Source organism: Acromyrmex echinatior, unplaced genomic scaffold (assembly GCF_024713525.1).
Source record: "Acromyrmex echinatior isolate Ae372 unplaced genomic scaffold, ASM2471352v2 Scaffold20, whole genome shotgun sequence".
Lineage (NCBI taxonomy): Eukaryota > Metazoa > Arthropoda > Insecta > Hymenoptera > Formicidae > Acromyrmex > Acromyrmex echinatior.
Window position 1 is genome coordinate 1,500,582 of NW_028259054.1, and position 21,259 is coordinate 1,521,840.

Consider the following 21,259-nt stretch of genomic DNA (forward strand, 5'->3'; position numbering starts at 1 on the left):
TAAGATCCAATCAAAAATATGTTCAAACCAAAGTTGTGGGATTAGATCTATTTATTGATCATATCAGTTTGACCTTGGGTGGCTTTGCCAAGGTCAGATCAAGGTCACAACGATTTTTTGAAATAAAACATCCTACTTTTTATCCTAGAATCTAATAGCCGATTTTAAATGCTTTCCAAAATCCTATAATAAAGTATTTTTTGATTAAATAAATTTCGAGTTATGAAGATTAAAAGTTACAGTACTGCCGGCATTAGCATAACCCAAGGTGTACCGAGTGGAGGTTGCCCTCGATCTGACCTAATCTTGGTCCGGTAACCTTACTCTGACCTTGACTAAGCCACCCAAGGTCAAACTGATATGATCAATACATAGATCTTTTTAAACCTCACAACTTTGGTTTGAACATATTTTTGATTGGATCTTATCCTGTGGAGATAAAAAGGATGGACAGGTGGTCTGAGACCCTGTATTATTTTTCTTTCCTCTCTTCCTCTTTTTTTAAAAAAAGTAAGTATATATAATTTAATAAAAGAATAAAAAATATTTTGAAGAAAACAAGAAAAGGTGATTTTTTTATATAATTCTTTATTATATTGTATATTATATATTATATATAATATATTATATAATTTATTATATAATTCTAACTAATCTTTCCGATTTCTGCAAAATTTCTTTTCCCTCACTGTGGTATCGCAATAGTCGCATCAGTAAGTTTATCGGCGGCGGTGCCACGCGTTCGCTTAACGATAGAAATATACATTGATCGAGCTTTTTTTGACGCGCGAAAATAAACTTATGTGCGTCATACCGCGGTGAGACCAGCTTTTCGCTAGCCGTGGTACTCTTCGCTGACAAGCTCACGCTACGTTGACGCGAGCGCTCGTGCGCCGCGTGGAGGGGCCCTACCGTCGCGTTGGTCAGCTTATCCCTTCTAAAATTATTTCCTTTCGCGTATCCTAAAAATTAAGTGACGTTTTTTCTTTTTGCTTTTGAAGTCGCGCACGAAGATCGATCATTCATTTCATAAAATGAACATGCGCTGGAAACATTCCTAGTCGATCATCTGCGGACCGGCCGGTTGCGGAAAGACGATCTTTGTGAAGGCTTTTCTCTGGCATTTATCTCTCATGTCCGATGTGTGTTTCGAGATAATTTTGTTTTATTATGCGGAATGGCAAGAAGCCTATCGTCAATTACAATACGACACATGTGTAAAAGAACTTGAAGAACAGTGTTGGAAATGCAGCAATATTAAAACGAAGAAGAACATAATTGAATTTCGAGAGATTATCCCGTCCGGAAGATTATTCGAACGATCCACTTTCCCTGAAATTAGTGATAAGATCTACGATCTTATGAGAAAATCGTCGTCATGCGATGCGATCGTGGATCTTTTTATCAAAGGCAGTCATTACAAGAATCTTATTCTTATCTCGCAAAACCTCTTCCATCAGGAACGTGGTCAGTATGATATATCACTTAACGCGAATTATATCGTCGTTTTCAAAAATCGACGTTGCATTCAAATTCATCATTTAGCGCGTGAAGTCTATCCCGACGATCCAAAATTCTTAGAAGAAGCAAACTATGACGCCACATCGAGGCCTTACGGATGTTTGTTGCTCGATCTGATACAATCAACCTCGGACGAGTATCGATTTCGAGCGTGTATTTTTTGAGGATACAATCCATTACGTATACGTCCCGGGTAGATCATTTTCCAATGGATTCGTATAAAAGTTGAGTACGGATAATTGCACATGTCAGTCGTAGATTTTTCTTGCGATGAAGGTGGGTGACAAGAAATCGCACAGAGAGACGTAAATCATCACACATTCGAGAAACGCCTGTCTCCTCACAGCGCTTTATCATTTAAACAAAAATCAACACACAACCTTTTTACGTAACGCTGACGAAAAACTAGTTCGTTGTATGTTTTTAATACACTCAAAGGTAACGTCTCGCTCGAACGGTGTAAAAAAAGTTGGTTAACCAAATACAAAAAGGCTCTGCGTCGCGTCGTTGCAAAAGTAGTAAGTAGTAGTAATTGGAAGGATAAAAGAAAACTATTGGTGCAGCGAGGTGGATTTTTACCTTATATTATCGGATATATATTATTGACTTTATTATCACTAATTATCGAAGGAACGAAATAGAAGGGATAAAATACTATGGAAAGGGCTAAAAAAATGGTTTTAATTTTGATGGAAAAAATCTAGAGAGAATGCATCATCAGCTACGTCAGAATCCGACATCATTCGTTGACATAGAATCAAAAGAAATCGCAGTACCGGAAAATTCGGATAACACCGCGAGCACTAATAATATTAGGTGTAGTAAAAAGAAATCCATTATTTTTCCAATAGATGGCTTTAGTAATTTGTATCTTGTCTACGCGTGATACAGATTACTAAAGCCATCTATTGAAAAAATAATGGATTTCTTTTTACTACACCTAATACAACGCAAACCACCGGAACTCATCTAATACGACTCGATGCGGAGATGAGTCGTATTCTTAATTCCGTCTGGCTGCGTGACGAAAGTGAGAGGTGGAACATGTACCGAGAGGCATTATGGCGATACCTGCGATTTATCCAAGAAACGCGAAGGCAGAAAGACGTACGTAACGAAAACAAAAATGCAGAAGACAATGCTGACACGAGATGCCTCCGATGATAACGAACGATGGCGTTTTTCACGCTCTTACGCAAACATCCGATATACTATCATTACCACATTTCATGAGTAACACCAATATTATTACGAAAAATTTCGAAATTTCGAGCGAGCATAATCATATGATGAAAAGTATTGAAGAAATAATGGAAAGCGTATCGAAAGCATTCACACTTTGAAACATTTATTTTGAAAAGCTGTGCCTGATAGAATTAGTTCGGATGAACATGAAATTGTGATTATAGATGGTAACGTGAAAGATTCGAATATCACTTAATAAATGATGCGATGCACGAGAGAAAAACTGTGAAAGCAGTGGGTAGAAATCAGTTTGCACGATTATTCGTAAGTTAAATATACCTTCTGCACTGGTAAGAAATAAAAGATTATTGTCCACGCACGGTGTTACTGTAAAACTTCGATCTCGTGTGAGTTTCGCGTCGATTATATCGAGAGCACGAAAGAGAAAAACGTAAAAATTACGAACAAGAATTAGACGAGGAAAATTCGTTGATTTTTTTCTTGTACACAAAAAACTGTTATATTTTTAAAAAAGGAAAAAAATCGGTTATTCGGTTGAAAAAACTAAGATAACATTGATGTTTGAAAAACTACACTATGATCCGTCGCATTATGCGGACTATTTGGCGGTGGATAATCTAACTCGTGCAGTTAAACCGAATTTCTCATGGGCAGAAGTCATACACTGGTTCGCAAAATCGCGTACACATTGCACTGGCCATTGCACAGAAAATTTTCGCATTTCGATTGCATTACAGCATAACAAACATTGATGATGTGTGGGAGGCAGATTTGATCGAACTTCGAAATCTAAAAAGTTACAATGACGGCTATTCTTATCTGTTAGTAATTATCGATGTACTAAGTAAAAGTACGTCTGGGTAGAAATTATGTTTTACCATTATGTGACAAAAAACGAGTAATAGCGTAATAAAAACTTTTCAATGTGTACTTATGAAAAGCGAAGGACGAGTACCCGTATACTTACAAATGGATAAGGGTAAAGAATTTGTCGCGCAACTAATGCAGAAATTTCTTAAAGAAAACGACATTCGTTTTCGAGTAACGCGCAATCCAGACATTAAAGCCGTTATCATCGAGCGCTTCAACAGAACACTGAAGGAGCGAATGTAGCGTTATTTCATACATAAAAATACGCGACGCTACATCGATGTTTTAGAGCACATTGTACGCGCTTATACGCGTCATTCGTCCACGAGAATGCAGCCTGCGGTAGTAACGCACGTATCGTTCGTGAAAATATAGCACGTCGTTGGAAAGACGAAATGTTAAAGAAACGGAAGGGAAAGATTAAATATCGCGCCGAAGATCTTGTTCATATCAATAGAGTGAAAGGTGCTTTCAAGAAAAGTTACGAGGCTAAGCGGAACGAGGAAATATTTCAACAAATTTACCGTGTTCTCGATTGGCGAAATCTTTACGTGTACAAACTGCGAGATTTAGCAGACAAATTCATAGATATAAACTTTTCCGATAATCTTCTACGAATACTAGGTTTCTCAGTAGCAATTTCCAGTAAGCATTAATTTTATTTCAAGTTTATGATACGTAAACCTAATTCCAATGAAACTGAAGAGAAAACTTTTCTTATTCACGGATTCAATAAGAAGACGGGATAATGATATACAGTCGATTACTGAAATAGCGAACCATATAGTTTGTGGCGAGCTATCCCCGATAAAATGTTCGTATATTGTGATATTTGTGCACTTTATATAACAGGTTATGTGTGTACTCTTCTTCTCAGAATAGTACTGATCGAGATACGCAGTCATAATTACGCATTTGGTGCAAATTTGGTGAAGCATTTCTCATTTCCAAATTATATTCTATTGCAACGAACGAATTTCAGAACGATCGAAATAGATATAAGAGATCATCTCAATAAATAAAATTCCATTCGAATTCGGTACGCTAACAGTGACACTGCACTTTAAACGTAAGCAATAACTTTCTTTCGTGTACGCGAGTGTGTCGATAGTGCCAGTCTATAGTTAGAAACTCGCGATAGAATATGAGGAGTATTTTATTTGACGCGCGCGACACTGATAGCCGAAGTGGAATTCCACTCGTGTTTTCATCGGTTCACTCTATTAACGCGAACATAGAATCGGAAGCTTTCTCGGCGGACTATTTAGAAAAATATTATCTTACTTAAATAAAGGTGCGTGTGCTGTTGGAAAAGAAGCTTTACGCACAGAAATTAACGTGATAGAAGATGTCAAAAATAATATGCCGTTAAAGGAAGCGGTCAAAAGTCGGCTCGCGGAATCGAGGGGTAATCTGAAAAGAAAAATCAAAGAAAAAATAAGTTTCCTGATAAGGAGATTAGGATATAAAACATCCGCAAAATCCGCGGCGCTTCAGTTTCCACTTTGTGGTCGAGATAGACATAACGTGCATTGTAAGCAACATCGGGCGGACAAAAGAAAATTATCGAGAAGTACCACAGGGAAGAAGAGCAAAAAAGTGACAAAGAATAAAAAGAAAATTCGTGCTGCAGGAAGAAAAACTAAAAAACCATCCGTATCGAGTCAAGAAACGCGATGTATCCGATATATTCTTTTAATTGAGATAGGAATTCGTGACTGGAAAAAAAGCATGTCCTATCTTCATACCCATTCAAGCGAATGTATTAGGTGTTGGAATTAATTCGTAGCGTTTTTAATGAAAGAATGTTATTTATTTCACATGAGCATTAAAAAATACATTAATGAAAGTACTTCCCATCACTTGTAAAACGCTACGAATTAATTCCAACACCTAATATAAAGAGCGAACTCGATCTCTTCTCTCTGCCTCCTACACAAATCAGTATTAAGAGTTCGCAATGAATTTATTACAAACTTGCAACTTTGCTCGTGGACGACTCGTCCACAGAATTGGTCATACCCGGACATGGAGAAGACTATCTGGACCTCACACCATGTTGAGCTTTCGCATATGCGTAGAAGCGAGGAGAGCATATCGGTCGCAAAGACCGACGAAGTGGCAAAAGTAGGACCCATAAATCATTTACTGCATTCCATATTCAACCAAATCGATGTATATTTCAATCAAAAGCTCATATTGCCACTGAACAACACTTATGCGTACCGTGCGTACATCGAGGCGTTATTAAATTATGCTTCACCCGCAAAAACTTTTCACCTAATTTTTTGCTTATGGGACGCGGATATCCCCAATGGACGACACGTTAGATTCAAATCCAAATACAGCGCTCGAAAGACACGCGCAATACATTCAAGGAAATCATGAGCTAGATCTCATTGGTCACCTTCACTGCGACGTTTTTAATCAAAATAAATTTTTAATTAACGGAGTGAAAGTTAGAATGACAATCGTACGCTCGAAAGATTCATTTTGCCTTATAAAGAGTAAAATGATATCAAAAACACGCATTCTTGACGTCAATCTACTCGTAAGAAGAGTAAAAACAAACCCGCGTGTGCTAATCGCACACGTTAGAATGCTGAATAAAACTATCGCTATGTATCCTCTTATGAGAGTCGAAGTTAAAACATTAACGATACATGCCGGCTTCGTGGGTCGATAATGCAACATTCGCTTCGGACAGCGACCGAAACGAATAATAGTCATATATCAGCTTTGTCAACACAAGGTGTTTAATGGCAATAGAAAATTGAATCCGTTTAATTTAAAAAATTATGGAATAAATTTCTTTTTGCTGTATGTCGATGGCATGCAAATTTCCAGTAGTCCGTTACAGCCAAATTTTTCGAAAGACGAGTCGCTCTGACTTGAAGCGTGTCACACATTATTCTTGGGAACCGGCATTCACTTTCTGAACGGAGGTATTATAATTCTATCAGTAGAGACGATTACGCCAACGGCTACACTCTTCGCTGCTACACACTCGCTTTTGATCTTACTCCAGATCTATCCGCTAATTGCGCAGGACATTGGAATCTCATGAAACACGGAAGCTTACGATTAGAAGTGAGATTCGAAAAAGCTTTCCGTAATTATTAATTATATCGTCTATGTCGAGTTTGATAACGTTTTGACTCTTCGCATCAAGTCATTGTCGACTTGTCCGATTAGTCCTTTGGCTTCCGCGAGAAAATTATTTTCCCCCACTACACATTTTTTTTCTCATCTAATTGAAGAAGATGACGAAAAAACTTCAGTCTTGCTCCGACGTCAACATGACGTAAAAAGAGTAGCGAAAATTCGAATATCATGATGGATATAGTCATTGACATATATTTTCGCAATGTCGAAAAAAATTTTATTCCGAGAAAGAAGTTACGGTTCTAGCGATTAATGCAACAATCACCGGACACTGGATTATGACACCTTATTCATTTGACGATTTACCCGAGAGAGTAAGATGAGAAAACAACTGGCTTACACGAAATTATCACAGAATCGAATTACAGTTCGACGGAGATATCAATCTTAAAAATTTTATGATACATTTGCGAGACATTACACAATACGCATCCTATACTAGAGGATAAGAGAACGTTATCTAAGTACGTTATCTACTCTTCAAAAACGTATATAATCTGGAAGAAATTTCTCCGACTTTCAAAAATCTATCAGATTTCGAAGATCGTGGACAATACTGCACACATCACGGATTTCGAATCAACGTCGAATCACATTGCGCCTTACGCAACGCTTACAAATTGAAACGTTGGCTAACTACACGAAATAGCAGCAATTCAAGTTACGATAACCTTCCCTCAGAAAATTGGAGCAAGAGTAACGTCGAGAGCGAAAAAACAGACAGCGAGAATTTTTCAATTCAATTTAAAAATCAGAAACATGGTATCATCCGCAACATTAAAGTGGAAGAAAAATGTCGTGACAGAAAAGGCGAACCAGAGTGAGGACAAAGCGACAGACGAAGAGAAAAAAGGTCTTCCAAAATTCGACTCGTCAACTGATAGAAATAAAGCTAACACTAACGTCTCACAAACGTCGAGCATTTTTGGGAATTCCATATCGCACACGCCGGCAAAAGAGCATTTTGAATTTACACAAAACCTCTCACGCTCTCCGATGACGAGAAATGAATTCGCTGAAAGTTTTAAACGCATTACATCATCTCAATATCCGACATGCGAAGGTCTGCCGATCGACTGTCGAGAGTGTGGACGAGGTTGACTGCTATTGTCGGTTGATAACACAGACAATTACGATCGACCTAGCCAACACTGGCCTTCTACATCGACAAACACGAAATAGGATCGTATTTCGATAGCTTGCTGCCCTTAGATCCAAGATTCCTTTTACGACTTCGACAAAACTCCATGTATTGCTGGAATACGATAACACTACAAGGAATACTTTCTCAAACTTGTGCACAATACTGCTGTATATTTTCTGTGTATTTCTACATTTTATGTATAGCAGCTATAATCTTAACCAGTTTCTTCTGTTTACCTCTGATTGTAAGCGAAATGACCAATCGTACTTCATAAAATTTTTCTTTATTGTAAACATAAATTCATAAATTCTCATGCTGTATTTCGTTATATTCAAACGAGTACTCTTTTAAGAAAGTAAAATAACTATTTCATGTAATATCTTTTTTAAATAAACATTTTAAACTTGTAAATGCTTGTAAACTTGTAAACTTGCTTGTTTCTTGCTCCTATCTCCATCCTTATTTATAATAAATATATTTTTTCTCATATTGCAGACTTAGATAATTGCATTAAATACATAAAATATAGAAAGAATTTTTTTAGAGTAATACTCGAAAACGTCGCGCCAGTTGAATATGTTCGTCCCTGTTTTATCTCCTCCTTTTCTTCCGAATAAAAGTAAGAGTCCTCCTAGAATCGAAAATTTTTAAAAGATCTTATAAGTAAAAAATACTCACTATAACGCCAACATGTCGAAGACATTGTGTCGCGCCAATAAAAAAAAATGATCGTGATAAAACCGTTCGCTATTCATGCCCGATGTTCGTACTTTGCCATCATAAAAAAAAAACGTTACAGTCTTAATCTCTACTCACCATTTTTTCTGACTTTACCCGCCATTTTGTCAGATGTCCTCTACCACTCCCTTCTCCAATCACTTCGTGAGTAGGTACGGTGCGAACCAATCAGATCTTTATCAAGTATAAGGCGAATCAATTAGAACACACCATTTAATTATTCTATTACTCCCACATTTCACTCCTTGACCAATCAGAGCGCGCCTTTTTTCCAGACAGACCGGTCTAGGCCACGCTCACGGCGCCGGAGGGAGGGAGTTTGTTTTGACGCCCCATGGCTGCCCATATACTACTTATATGAAATTATTAAAACTATTAGTTAAAAATTAAAATAATATAATAGGTAGTATAAAAGAAGGGCAAAGAGCCAATAACGTACAAAGAATTTTAATTTAAATAAGCAAAATTAATACAAAACAATTAAAATAAACAAACGTTTCGACTCCAATCGAGTCATTTTCAATGCAATCTTACAATAATATAAACATCGTTCTAAATTAAAAATCCGTACATGGTCTTACAATTCCTTAATATAAAATTTTTTCTTTCTGAGTAATACGTTGCGAGTCATTTTTATCAAGAATTAACAAAGTCATAAGAAAATTCTGGAAAAGTAACCATGAACAAAAAGAATTAATATTAATTACATAAAAATTAGTAATATGATAATGTACTTTAGTAAATCTGTTAAGAGTCCAATAATACACAACGAGAAAAAAATATAGACTGTAGTCCATTTCGTAGTACAATATAATAATCTTTTTATTTTATAAGTTATTTATTTTATAAGCAATTCGCAAAGGTAACAAGTATCTGACTTACATGATGTCAAATAACGAAATGTCAAGCAGAAAAACATTATTGAGAATGAAAAACGGAAAAATAGGGGAAAAAAAGAGAGAAGATGTTAGGAAGGAGAAAGAGAATGTATTGAGTCATCTAAAAAGTATCCGCAGTTTTTTGTCACTAGATGTGTGTTGATGGTCATATATCTAGTGACAAAGTACCGCGGACACTTTTTAGATGACCCAATATAATGTCAGAATACAATTCCGGCAAAGACTCCGTATCATTTTGTTTATTTATCCCATGCTTCTGTTTTTTAATGTGGACCATTTCAGATATCAACCTTTTATTATATGAAGGCTTTACATCTAATATTTCCACTTTATCCCATTTAAAGTTATTATTCTCCTTAATACGATGGTTGGAAATCACTGATGGAGATTTTGAACTTATATTGATATCAGAAACATGTTCATGTAATCTGGTCTTTAATTGTCTTTTAGTTTGGCCAACATAACTGACATCACAGTCACAAGATATTCTGTAGACCACATTTTGATTCTGAACGTGTTCTAAATCATCCTTTCCTCTCTTTATGAAACTTTTTAATGTGTTAGGAATAGTAAAAGCCAATTTACAATTAAACATATTAACAATAGGTATAAATCTTTCGGATATCGGATATTAATATATGGAATCGTAAAAAATCTTTCAGTGTCATCCTTATTCTTATTCAAATTATTAATCTTATTAATATGATATTTGATTCTATTATGAATAGTCGAAAAAATAAAACGTAACGAATACCCATTCTGTAAAAAAATCTTATCCACAACTTCATAAATTACACCTCTTTTATGACAAAGTGGATGGTGTGAATGGAAATTAAGAAATCTACCGAAAAAAGTTGCTTTACGATATATATCAAAAATAAGATTCCGTTCTTCAATAATCAACATCGTATCTAAAAAACTTATTTTTCCATCAAGGCCAATCTTCATGTGAACTGCAATCTAGTGTGCAACGAATTAAAAATATCCAAAATATCATCAACACTCTCAGACGGAGCAGCTAAGATAATATCATCAACGTATCGATAATAAAATAGCAGTCGACAAGGCAGCATTCTGATAGCCATTTTTTCAAAGTCCTGCATAACCATATTTGCAACAACAGATGACTAGGGTGAATTCATGGGAGTCCCAAATATTTGCTTATATATTTTTTTATTAAAAATAAAAACCGTAGAATTTAAAATCATCCGAAAGGCAATCAAAAATTCGTCCAAAGGAATTTTAATCTTCTTGGATATAGCATCCCACCTTCCAACACTATCAGATGCCAAATCTATAGGTATATTAGTAAATAGAGATACCACATCCAAGGAAACATATAATCTGGTTCCAGTTTAACATTCTTAAGTTCATAAATTAAGTCAAAACTATTTTTTATAAAACTAGGAGTCTCTGATATAGAATCTATAATGATGTTATGCAGAAACAATGATAGGTTATATAATGGGCTATTTATGGGTTATTGGCTCTTTGCCCTTCTTTTATACTACCTATTGTTATAAGTACAGAGCCTTTTTATTATTTTTAATATAAAATAATATAATTATAAATTTATAAAACTATTAGTCAAAAAGTTAAAGATTAAAGTATAAATTTATATTGTGATTGCTGTGACAGTCTGATACTAATATGTTTCAATATATAAAACATGATCTTAGCACTGCAAAGTCATAATTGTTTATTATCGGTACGCTTTATGAAGTTCTTCCATATCTATCTGCAAATTAAGGCTGTTTTTCTGTTTTTAATATTTAACATTTCTGAGATTAGGCATTTATTATAGCCGGTTCTTCGTCTAGAATTATGATGTCCCAATCAAATTCGTGTCTCTATTGCAACCTGTGTTCGGTTATCACAGAGTGGATAGACGTATTCCACCTGATATGGTTGCGATGTTCGGCAATTCTCATTTTTAATTGTCTACTCGTTTGTCCCATATATGTAATATCATAGTCTAAGCAATTGATCTTGTAAACATCTTGGCAGAGCGGGAGCGAGGGTCTTTTTGACTTTGATAAATTTTTGTAATTTATTGGTGCTATGAAATCTCTTTAGAGTATTTACTAATAAATTGTTTAAATTTCTCAGTAATAGAAGGATGTATGAAACTGCAAACCATGAAGTTTTACCAGGATCATATTATTTGAGTGGACTCGAGATTCCATTTCTTATTTCATGAGATTATGAATTCTCTTCTTGACGATAATTAAAGATGAAATCGAGCGGATATATTATAATTCTAGACGATTCTTGCTGCTGGCAGAGTATACGTACGCTATAAGCATACGTACACTACGCCAATCAAGCAGCGTAGTATGCAGTACTGTCACAAGATGAATTTCCATAAGGAAAAAATGACGCCGATCCCTATAAAGAGGCATATATAAATGAAATCCGTCACTTATTCTCAGTTCGATCGGAGTGTGCTTATAGAGTCTCCGAAAGTGCTTTTTTTTAAATAGAGTTATTATTAAACAATGTTAAGAATTTTTATTTTAGACCACATATGTAACAAACACAATTAATACTAGAAAAATGCCTATTATGGTCGAAGCTGGATCTTCATTGCTTTAAATAATTCAATCTTGAATTACTAATATACACTATATATGTACTTGCACATATATCATTTTTATTATAGTCTTTTTAGAACTGCACACGCTGAATTGTTTTTCTGGACTATAAACGCAATTAAAACTACTCTAATAATCGCGAGTTAAATTTAATAATTTGATGCTACCATCAAGCATCATATTATAAAGATGTTAATAAATTTATTGCGAAAATATTACCTCGGCCGAGACTTGAATCCGGATCTCTTGTATTCCATACGAGCGCCCTTAGACCTTAGAGTTATTATTAGTTAATTTGTGTGATGCATACTTGTTTCCTGAATTTGTATCTTGTCGAAACGCGCATATTATACCATTGTAGAAAAGTATATAAAAGTATTATAGCAGTAGTAGTGTTCAGTAATATTTTTCTACTAAGGGATAACAGTAAGATTCAATAGAGTAATGAGATTGTTTGCTGATCTGTACCTAGATTATATCTTAATAGAGCATCGTGAAAATTCTCTATCAATCGGTCGTTCAACCGATTGCGAGCAATTTCGTTTTCACCCTATGATGTTACATCGAATTCACATAAGATACGGATATATTTTTCATATGAATATTTCACTGCGTCTTTTATACCGTTTAATGACTTAATTGTAACTATTAGGTGTTGGAATTAATTCGTAGCGTTTTACAAGTGATGGGAAGTACTTTCATTAATGTATTTTTTAATGCTCATGTGAAATAAATAACATTCTTTCATTAAAAAACGCTACGAATTAATTCCAACACCTAATATTTAAAATACACCTGATTTTTTTACTGCGTTTTTGCTCACTGAATTTATAACATCTGATAATGACACAATTACGATGCCGAAACATGTAATACAATGTAATACAATGTATGTAAGGTTCATACCAAATTTATATTTCATATCGATTCATTAAAATGTTAAAACTTTAAACAATTATTACATACGTCTATGTTTGAATTTGACTCTAATTTGTCCTTCTATTTTTTTGATATTTTTATTATTTGAAAGAGTCCTTTAATTTAATTTTATTTATAATTATTTAATAGTTATTAGTAAAAATTACACCATTTTAAAGAATTTAAAAAATGTATTAAATTGATATTTTTAATGTTATTTTCAAAATTATTCCGTATTAAATGGATACTGTAATGTCCAATTTGTCGGGACATTGCAGATCGATATAAATCTCCGAATCTACTGAACGGAAACAAAAATCCTTTTATAGGATTAAAGTAAACGAAAAATTGGGAGGTGCTGTAGTAGACTTTAATCAATTTTGGCTCTCTTCAAATTTCGTACAAAATGAAAATATATTTTTTGAGGTCAATTATTAGGTAAATTATTAGATATTTATATAAAAGATTTGATATCAATAATTGACGCTGAACTTAAACAACTATAGAACACAAACTATAGAACTTAAGGCTTTGATTCCTGAGGGTCCTATAATATACTATATTGTTTATTTACGTCACCTAAAGAGATGTTGTTCCTTCAATATATATGTCAATTATTGCGAAGAATATTACTAAGGCCTCGATAGTCTAAAGGCTTAGGACGTACGCACGGAATGCAAGAGATTCGGGTTCGACTCCCGGCCGAGGTAATATTTTTCGCAATAAGAATTAATTATTTACAGATTTTAATATGTCATTCAACATTATTAAGATCGTTTCGAAAATGCGAATCAAAAATTTGTTAAATTGCTAATCAATTTAACTCGTGATGCGATAATTTAATAGAGTTAGCGTTTTCAAGACCGAAAAATCATTTTGGCGCGCGTTTCTACATATACGTAGTGTATAAATTCACACAAGAATCATACAAGCATTTAAGATTCAGCTAGACTGTTTAAGACTTTGATTTCTATAGTTTGTGAATAAAAGATAATTTAAAAGAAATAATAAACGTAATAAATTTAATTTGAACTTTACATTAAATAATAATAAAGCTTACTATTTATTTCTTTTTTATAATGTATGTCTTACAAATCTAAATTTATTTTTCTTAGACTTAAATTTAATAGCATCACGTTCATAATTTACACGACTCTATAACTCAATCGCATATATACACACGTTAGATGTGACTATGTGCCTTCCAACAAGCGACACGATGCGACATAGGGATGTCACCTTTGTTTAACATTGGCAAACAACAAGGATGTAACGACTCATTGGGTTACACCGTGTCATTTGTGTCGCTTGTTATATAATATAATACTTTAACTCTCATTGGGAATGCTTCTTATTTTTCTTATTTTCCTAAATATTTATGTTTTTTAATATATTTCTAATTTTTCTTATAAATACGCTTCTTATTTATGTTATTTTTCTAAGTGTTACATTCTTATTTTTCTAAATATATCGAGATCTAGCAGCGCCAAATGTTTTTACATGAAAATTTTTTATATTTAAATTAAATTTTTTTATACAATTTAATTATTTAATTTTTTGTGGTACTTAAATTGAGCAAGGTAACGCAATTTTATAATAATGTTTTGTATAATGTTTTCAAGAGAAGAATTAAATAACCACTACTTTGTTGGAAGAGAAAAAAAAATTTGTCTTCGAACAAATTATGATATAATAATTTCATTTAAAAAGAATTTAAACTATTTAGATTGGAATAGGAATCGTTCAATAAAATATACATATACTTAGGTTTCATTGTATAAAAATTAAAGATAGTATCATTTGAATTAAGTAAATAATAAAGTAATATCATATGGATTATACTTTTTATTTTTATACTTTTTACATTATATAGTAGAATTTAACTTGACGTCATAGTTGTTGATATCAAATCTTTTGTACAATATCTTATATACATATCTTTAGATTAATATTCATTATTTATTTAATTTGGTATGGTAAAGATACAAAATGAACTATAGTATTTATGAATATAAAGAAAGTATTTACAATATTAATAGTAAAAATATCAAAATATTAATTAAATTAAAATATCTCACCACCATTTCGTCTTATAATAGTGATATAAAAATATCAAAATAAATATCAAGACAATGGTCATATGTTCTTTGCTGTATATAAAAATTTGACAATGAATTAACAGAATATAACTTGGCGCCAATTGTTGATATCAAATCTTTTATACGAATCATACTCATCTTTTACACAAATGATACATATCATTAAGTTTAACTAATTTTATGATATAATGATTTTTATGTAATAAATTTTAAAGGGAAATAAAGCTATTATAATTTGGGTTGGAATAAAGAGACCATTGATGAAAATATTACTGAAGAAATGGGAAACAAGTTAAAAGCAAAAGGGCTACGAGCCAACAACTGTGACTTATAATAATTGATAGATAAGTAAAAGTCTTAATAAATTAATTATAAAATTTAATAACATGCCGGCTAACAACAACAACACGTTTCGATCACGATGGGATCATTATTAATGTTTACAAAATATGTCTAAACGGTAAAAAACGTAATATAAAGTCGATCCAAGATTAAACATGTACTTCGCATTGAATAACTTATTGAATAATATAATATATATTGATATTGAATAATATAATATAAGTATTGGTATCAATAAAATTAAGAAGGATCTTCGTCTTGTTAATTGAACGAAACAGTAACACAAAAAGAATACATATAATAGAATTCGTCGGAGAAGTAAAAACTTATACTGTGTATGGCAAATGAAAATACACTTCGTAATATCAAAACTGTTGATATCAATAATTAAAGAATCTTCGTCTTGTTAGAAAAATTGTACAGCAAAAGAACGTCGATGTATGATTATATATCCAGAACAAAAAATAACGCATTACAGCTATAACAATAATGTAAGATTATAAGAATGACAGAAATTTGATAAAAACAATACAAAATATATAATATAATAATAATATATGATATAAGTGAAAGTAAAAAATGTATAAATCTATCAGTTCAATTAAAATTGAATAAGAAAAATACCTTTCATAATTGTAGTTGAGAGTTCAATCCAAAAAAATTAAATAATATGAATAAAGTGCAATAGAGAACGCGATGAGAGAAAGATCAATGTCTCTTATCTTCGACGTAGTTAGAACAACAAAATAAAATTTTCAAACTATTTTAATAAATTTTTAATAAATGACGAGCGACGGCTGATGGAGGTCACTCAGGACCTTAACAACATATGTCAAGGTCAATCAAGGTCATCGGAACTGTCTCTCCTATTCGGCATATTTACCAAATGTTTTTATAAATAACGATTAATATCCATAGGATAAGTAGCTTGTCCTATGAAATTGCTGTCGCCAAACATATCTTCGTCTTGTACTAAAAATATAAGAGCAAAATATGGATTAAATATTTCAAATTCACATGTTTCATTCCACATTGGATTAATAAAAGATGGGACCATATTTCTATGAAGACAAACATTTCTAAAGAAGAATTTATTATTGCAGTCAATTTTATATTAAATTTAATCTTTTTTTCGTTCAATCAAAAAATTTATAAACAAGTATTTGGCACTCCGATAGGTCATGATCCACAATTGCAGACATTGTAATGCAAGATCTTGAAGAGATGGCGATCATAAAATTACAAATACCACCACTGTTTTATTTCCAATATGTTGATCCTTCTTGCACTTCAATCTAACATGATCAATAGTACATTGAACACTTTCAATTCTCTACGCGCAAGAATACAGTTTACTATGGAGTATGGTGTTAACGATAGAATGTGTTTTCTTGATACAACAATTATTATTGACAATCAGAGAATCATTTTTTATGCATATCACAAAGCTATCTTTTCTGACAGGTTTCTCATTTTCTATTTGAATTACTCTCTCTGTCACAAAGGAGATACAATTATCAGTTTTTTAGACAAAATATTCTATCTGGCACATCCTCGCTTTCAACAAAAAAATTTGATCGACGCAATTCACACTTTTCTTGAAAATGGTTACCCTCTCTCCTTTATTTTTTCCACAATAGAACAAAGATTAAAATTTCATACATTGAATAAGAATACTACACATAATTTACAAATCAAAGAAAAATATTTTACAATTCCTTATGTATATTCTATCTCAAGAAAGTTTTCTACATATGTCTAACATGTTTTATTGTAAACTAGCTTTCACCATAACCAATACTTTAAAAAATTTTTAAGAGAGATAAAGATAAGTTGGAATTGCTTTCGAATCAAAATGTTGTATATAAGATCTCATGTGATGATTATGACGTCAGCTATGTTGGCTAAACTAAGAGAAAACTAAGTACTAGATTACGTGAATACATTTCGGATATTAACAAAAAAACAAAAATACAAAAAACAGGTTTTTCATCTATTATATCCGATCATCGCGTTAATTTTAATCATAATTTTAAATGGAATGATGTGAGGATTTTAGACAGTGAATCTTCTTATAACGAAAGATTGATATCTGAAATGATTCACATTAAAAGATAGAGACGAGGTGTAAATAAACAAAATGATACTGAATCATTGTCAGGATCTTACTCACAAATCATACAATCCCTTTCTCCCTCATAATTATCTTTCCTTCTTCTCTATATCCCCCCTTTCTATGTTCTTTCTACCTATCCCTCTCTCTTTATTCTTATTTCCCACTATTTTTTAACATCAACTTTACTTCTCTTCTCTAAAAGTCATTTTAAATTATTTATTTTGTCTAACAACATCGAAGATAAGAGACATTGATTTTTCATCGCAATGTCTATTGCACTTTATTTATATTATTAGGTGTTGGAATTAATTCGTAGCGTTTTACAAGTGATGGGAAGTACTTTCATTAATGTATTTTTTAATGCTCATGTGAAATAAATAACATTCTTTCATTAAAAAACGCTACGAATTAATTCCAACACCTAATATTTTAATTTTTTTGGACTGAACTCTCAATTACAATTATGAAAGGTATTTTTCTTATTCAATTTTAATTGAACTGATAGATTTGTACATTTTTTTACTTTCACTTATATCAATTTTGTATTATTCTTATCAAATTTTTGTCATTCTTATAATCTTACATTAATATTATAGCTGTAATGCATTATTTTTCGTTCTGGACACTAATATATAATCACCGACGTTCTTTTGCTGTACAATTTTTCTAACAAGATGAAGATTCTTTAATTATTGATATCAACAGTTTGATGTCTTGACATTGAGAAGTGTATTTTTATTTGCCATCGACACAGTATAAGTTTTTACTTTTCCGACGGATTCTATTGTATGTATTTTTTTTGCGTTACTGTTCTGTTCAACTAACAAGAAGATCCTTCTTAATTTTATTGATACCAACAATTATATAGTTATTCAATGCGAAGTACATGTTTAATTTTTGATCGACTTTATGTTTTTTTTTTTATCGTTTAGACATATTTTGTAAACATTGATAATCCTATCGTGTTGTCAAAACGTCAAAACGTGTTGTTGTTGTTAGCCGGCATGTTATTAAATTTCATAATTAATTTATAATATTAAGACTTTTACTTATCTACCAATTTTTATAGGTCAAAGTTGTTGACTTGTAGCCCTTTTGCATTTAACTTGTTTTTAAATGGAATTTAATTTGGCGGCAATCGTTGATGTCAAATCTTTTATAAAAATGATACATATATCACTACAATTAATTAAATTAAAAAATCCCATCAATTCAAATCACTCCTATTGTCTTATAATAGCTTTGGGCAGTGATTTGATGCCCTGTGCGTTTCGATTCGCGATCTACCGTTCCGAGTTCGACGAATTTTTCCGAGTTTTAGCGACACCCTACATAATGTCAGCTTGTTTCTATAAGGTTTGAGGCTATCTAAACACTTGATAGTCTCAGAATTATGAATGAGTCAATAAGCTTTTTAGCTTACCAGGGAGGATACCGATTAGGTTGAAAGCTCGGCGCCCTGCTTCTAGGCCTGGGGTCGAGTTGCTGAGCGATTCTTGTAGAGCGTCCCCGGGAAGCGTCCCGTTGGCACCTAAAGCGCTGGCCGATCAGTGTCGCGCGTGTAGGCGACGCAAACTGGGAGTAGCTACTACGACGATCCGACCGATGATCTAGATTGGTATTACGGGGCTGTGGCAATTGCCCGCACCCAGTCATGAGTAGGATTCGCGGTGGCAATGGTTGATAGCTACATGCTGGCTAGAGACCTTTGGCCCCAACACGTGAGCTGCGTATCATGAGAACCTGCTTAGCTGGTAAAACGTGGATAGTCCCTCGCAACCAATGAGTTGGGACTCACATCCCGCGAGCGCACTGGGAATCTCGGCATAGCCGTGACGCATTGATCGGACGTATTCCAATCCCACGTCCATGGAGGCCGTGTGAGCTTAAATGCAAGTATCGCACATAAAACTCTTCTCTCTTCTGTCTTATAATAGTAATATAAAAATACCAAAATCAATATCAAGATGATGATCATCTGCAAACTGTTGCATATTCTTTACTATATAGTAAAAAATTAACAAAAAAACATTAACAGAATTTAACTTGGCTATATTTTTTAATATTATATGGATCAGTTTCACCAATTTGATTAAGCCAAATTAATTAACCAAAACTAACTTCGTTAATCTATCAACCAAAAGTGATCAATTCTAAACAGCAAATGCAATTAGTCAGTTCCACGGCCAATTAAGTAATTGGTGTTGATGAAACCGGCCTAAATGATTTTTTACGAAAAATACACACTCTTAGCGCTTTTTTTATCTTTGTTTAAAAAGGTAATTTTATATAAAGTTCTACTAAACAGCACGATTAATCAGTTCCACGACCAATTAAGTAACTAGCGTTGGTGAAATCGGCTCAAATGATGTTTTACGAAAAGTACACACTCTTAATGCTTTTTTTATCTTTTTTTAAAAAGTTTGTATAAATAACATGAAACAGTACCATTTGTATTTTACTTTTTAATTTGATAGAATTTAACTTGATTAATTAAAATTGTAGCATCTGGGTTTTAATTTTTGATTTGATGCATTAATTTTTTTCGAAGTAATAATTTTTAACAGAGAATTAAAGTTACCATTACTTGAATTGAAATAAGAAGACCTTTAATAAAAATATCCTTGAAAAAAAATTAAAATTACTATATTAATTTGGTTGAATACTTAGGTTTTATTCGAGAAGTACTTCTTTTGTTAAACGAATAAATTGCTTTGTCATTATTTCTTAGCTTAGCAAACAAATATCAGTGTATAATTACATTTCCGTTCGATATCCTTTTGTTAAATGTTAATTATAAACAAATATAGATAAATCACTTTTTCATTACTATTTCTTAGCTTTGTTAACAATTACTAGTGTGTGATTTCGTTTCTATCTGATCTCCTTTTGTTAAATATGAAGTTATAAACAAATGGAAATCGAGATAAATTACTTTGTTATTATTATTTCCTAACTTAATTAACAAATACAAGTGTAATTTCGTTTTCCTCCGGTCTCCTTTGTTAAATATTAATTATAAACGAATAGAGATAAATCGCTTTTTTTATTATAATTTTCTAGCTTAGTTATCAAATATCAGCGTATAATTTCATTTTCATCTGATCTCTTTTTGTTAAATATTATGTTATAAACAAATGAAGATTGTTATCGAATAAATTACCTTGCTATTATCATTTCCTAGCATATTATTAGTTAACAAATACCAGCATATAATTTCGTTTTTCTTCTTTCGTTGAATATTAAGTTATAAACAAATAGAGATTGAAGTCGAATAAATCGCTTTGTCATCATCTTCTGGCTTATTTAACAAATGTAGTGTATAATTTCGTTTTTGTTCGATCTCCTTTTATTAAATAATAAGTTATAATCAAATAATAATCGAGATCGGTTAAATTACTTTGTCGTTATCATTTTTTAACTTAGTTAACGAATACCAGTGTGTAATTTCATTTCCCTTCGATCTTCTTTTGTTAAATATTATAAACAAATAGAGATAAATCGCTTTTTTTATTACCATTTCCTAGCTTAGTTATCAAATATCAGCGTATAATTTCATCCGATCTTCTTTTGTTAAATATTAAATTATAAACAAATGGAAATCGTAATTGAATAAATTGCTTTGTCATTATCATTTCCTAGCTTAG

At 32.4% G+C, this 21,259-nt stretch overlaps 2 protein-coding genes and 1 pseudogene across 8 annotated transcripts in view; 2 read left to right on the forward strand and 1 right to left on the reverse strand.

Moving 5' to 3' along the window:
* Nucleotides 1-19,206, reverse strand: part of LOC147906605 (uncharacterized) — an 83,024-nt gene extending 63,818 nt beyond the window's left edge. For 2 of the 6 annotated variants that reach the window (XR_015548350.1, XM_087416329.1), the window contains exon 1: nt 19,036-19,206. The gene's annotated coding sequence lies outside the window, so the exon portion shown is untranslated. Of the gene's footprint in view, nt 1-5,842; nt 8,994-19,035 lie in introns of those variants that run through there. The other 4 variants (XR_015548349.1, XR_015548348.1, XR_015548347.1 and 1 more) reach the window with 4 other exon arrangements.
* Nucleotides 1-21,259, forward strand: part of LOC105146162 (uncharacterized) — a 49,525-nt gene that overhangs the window by 14,893 nt on the left and 13,373 nt on the right. The gene's annotated exons all lie outside the window — the stretch shown is intronic.
* On the forward strand, nt 1,035-5,218 carry LOC147906608 (uncharacterized; annotated as a pseudogene).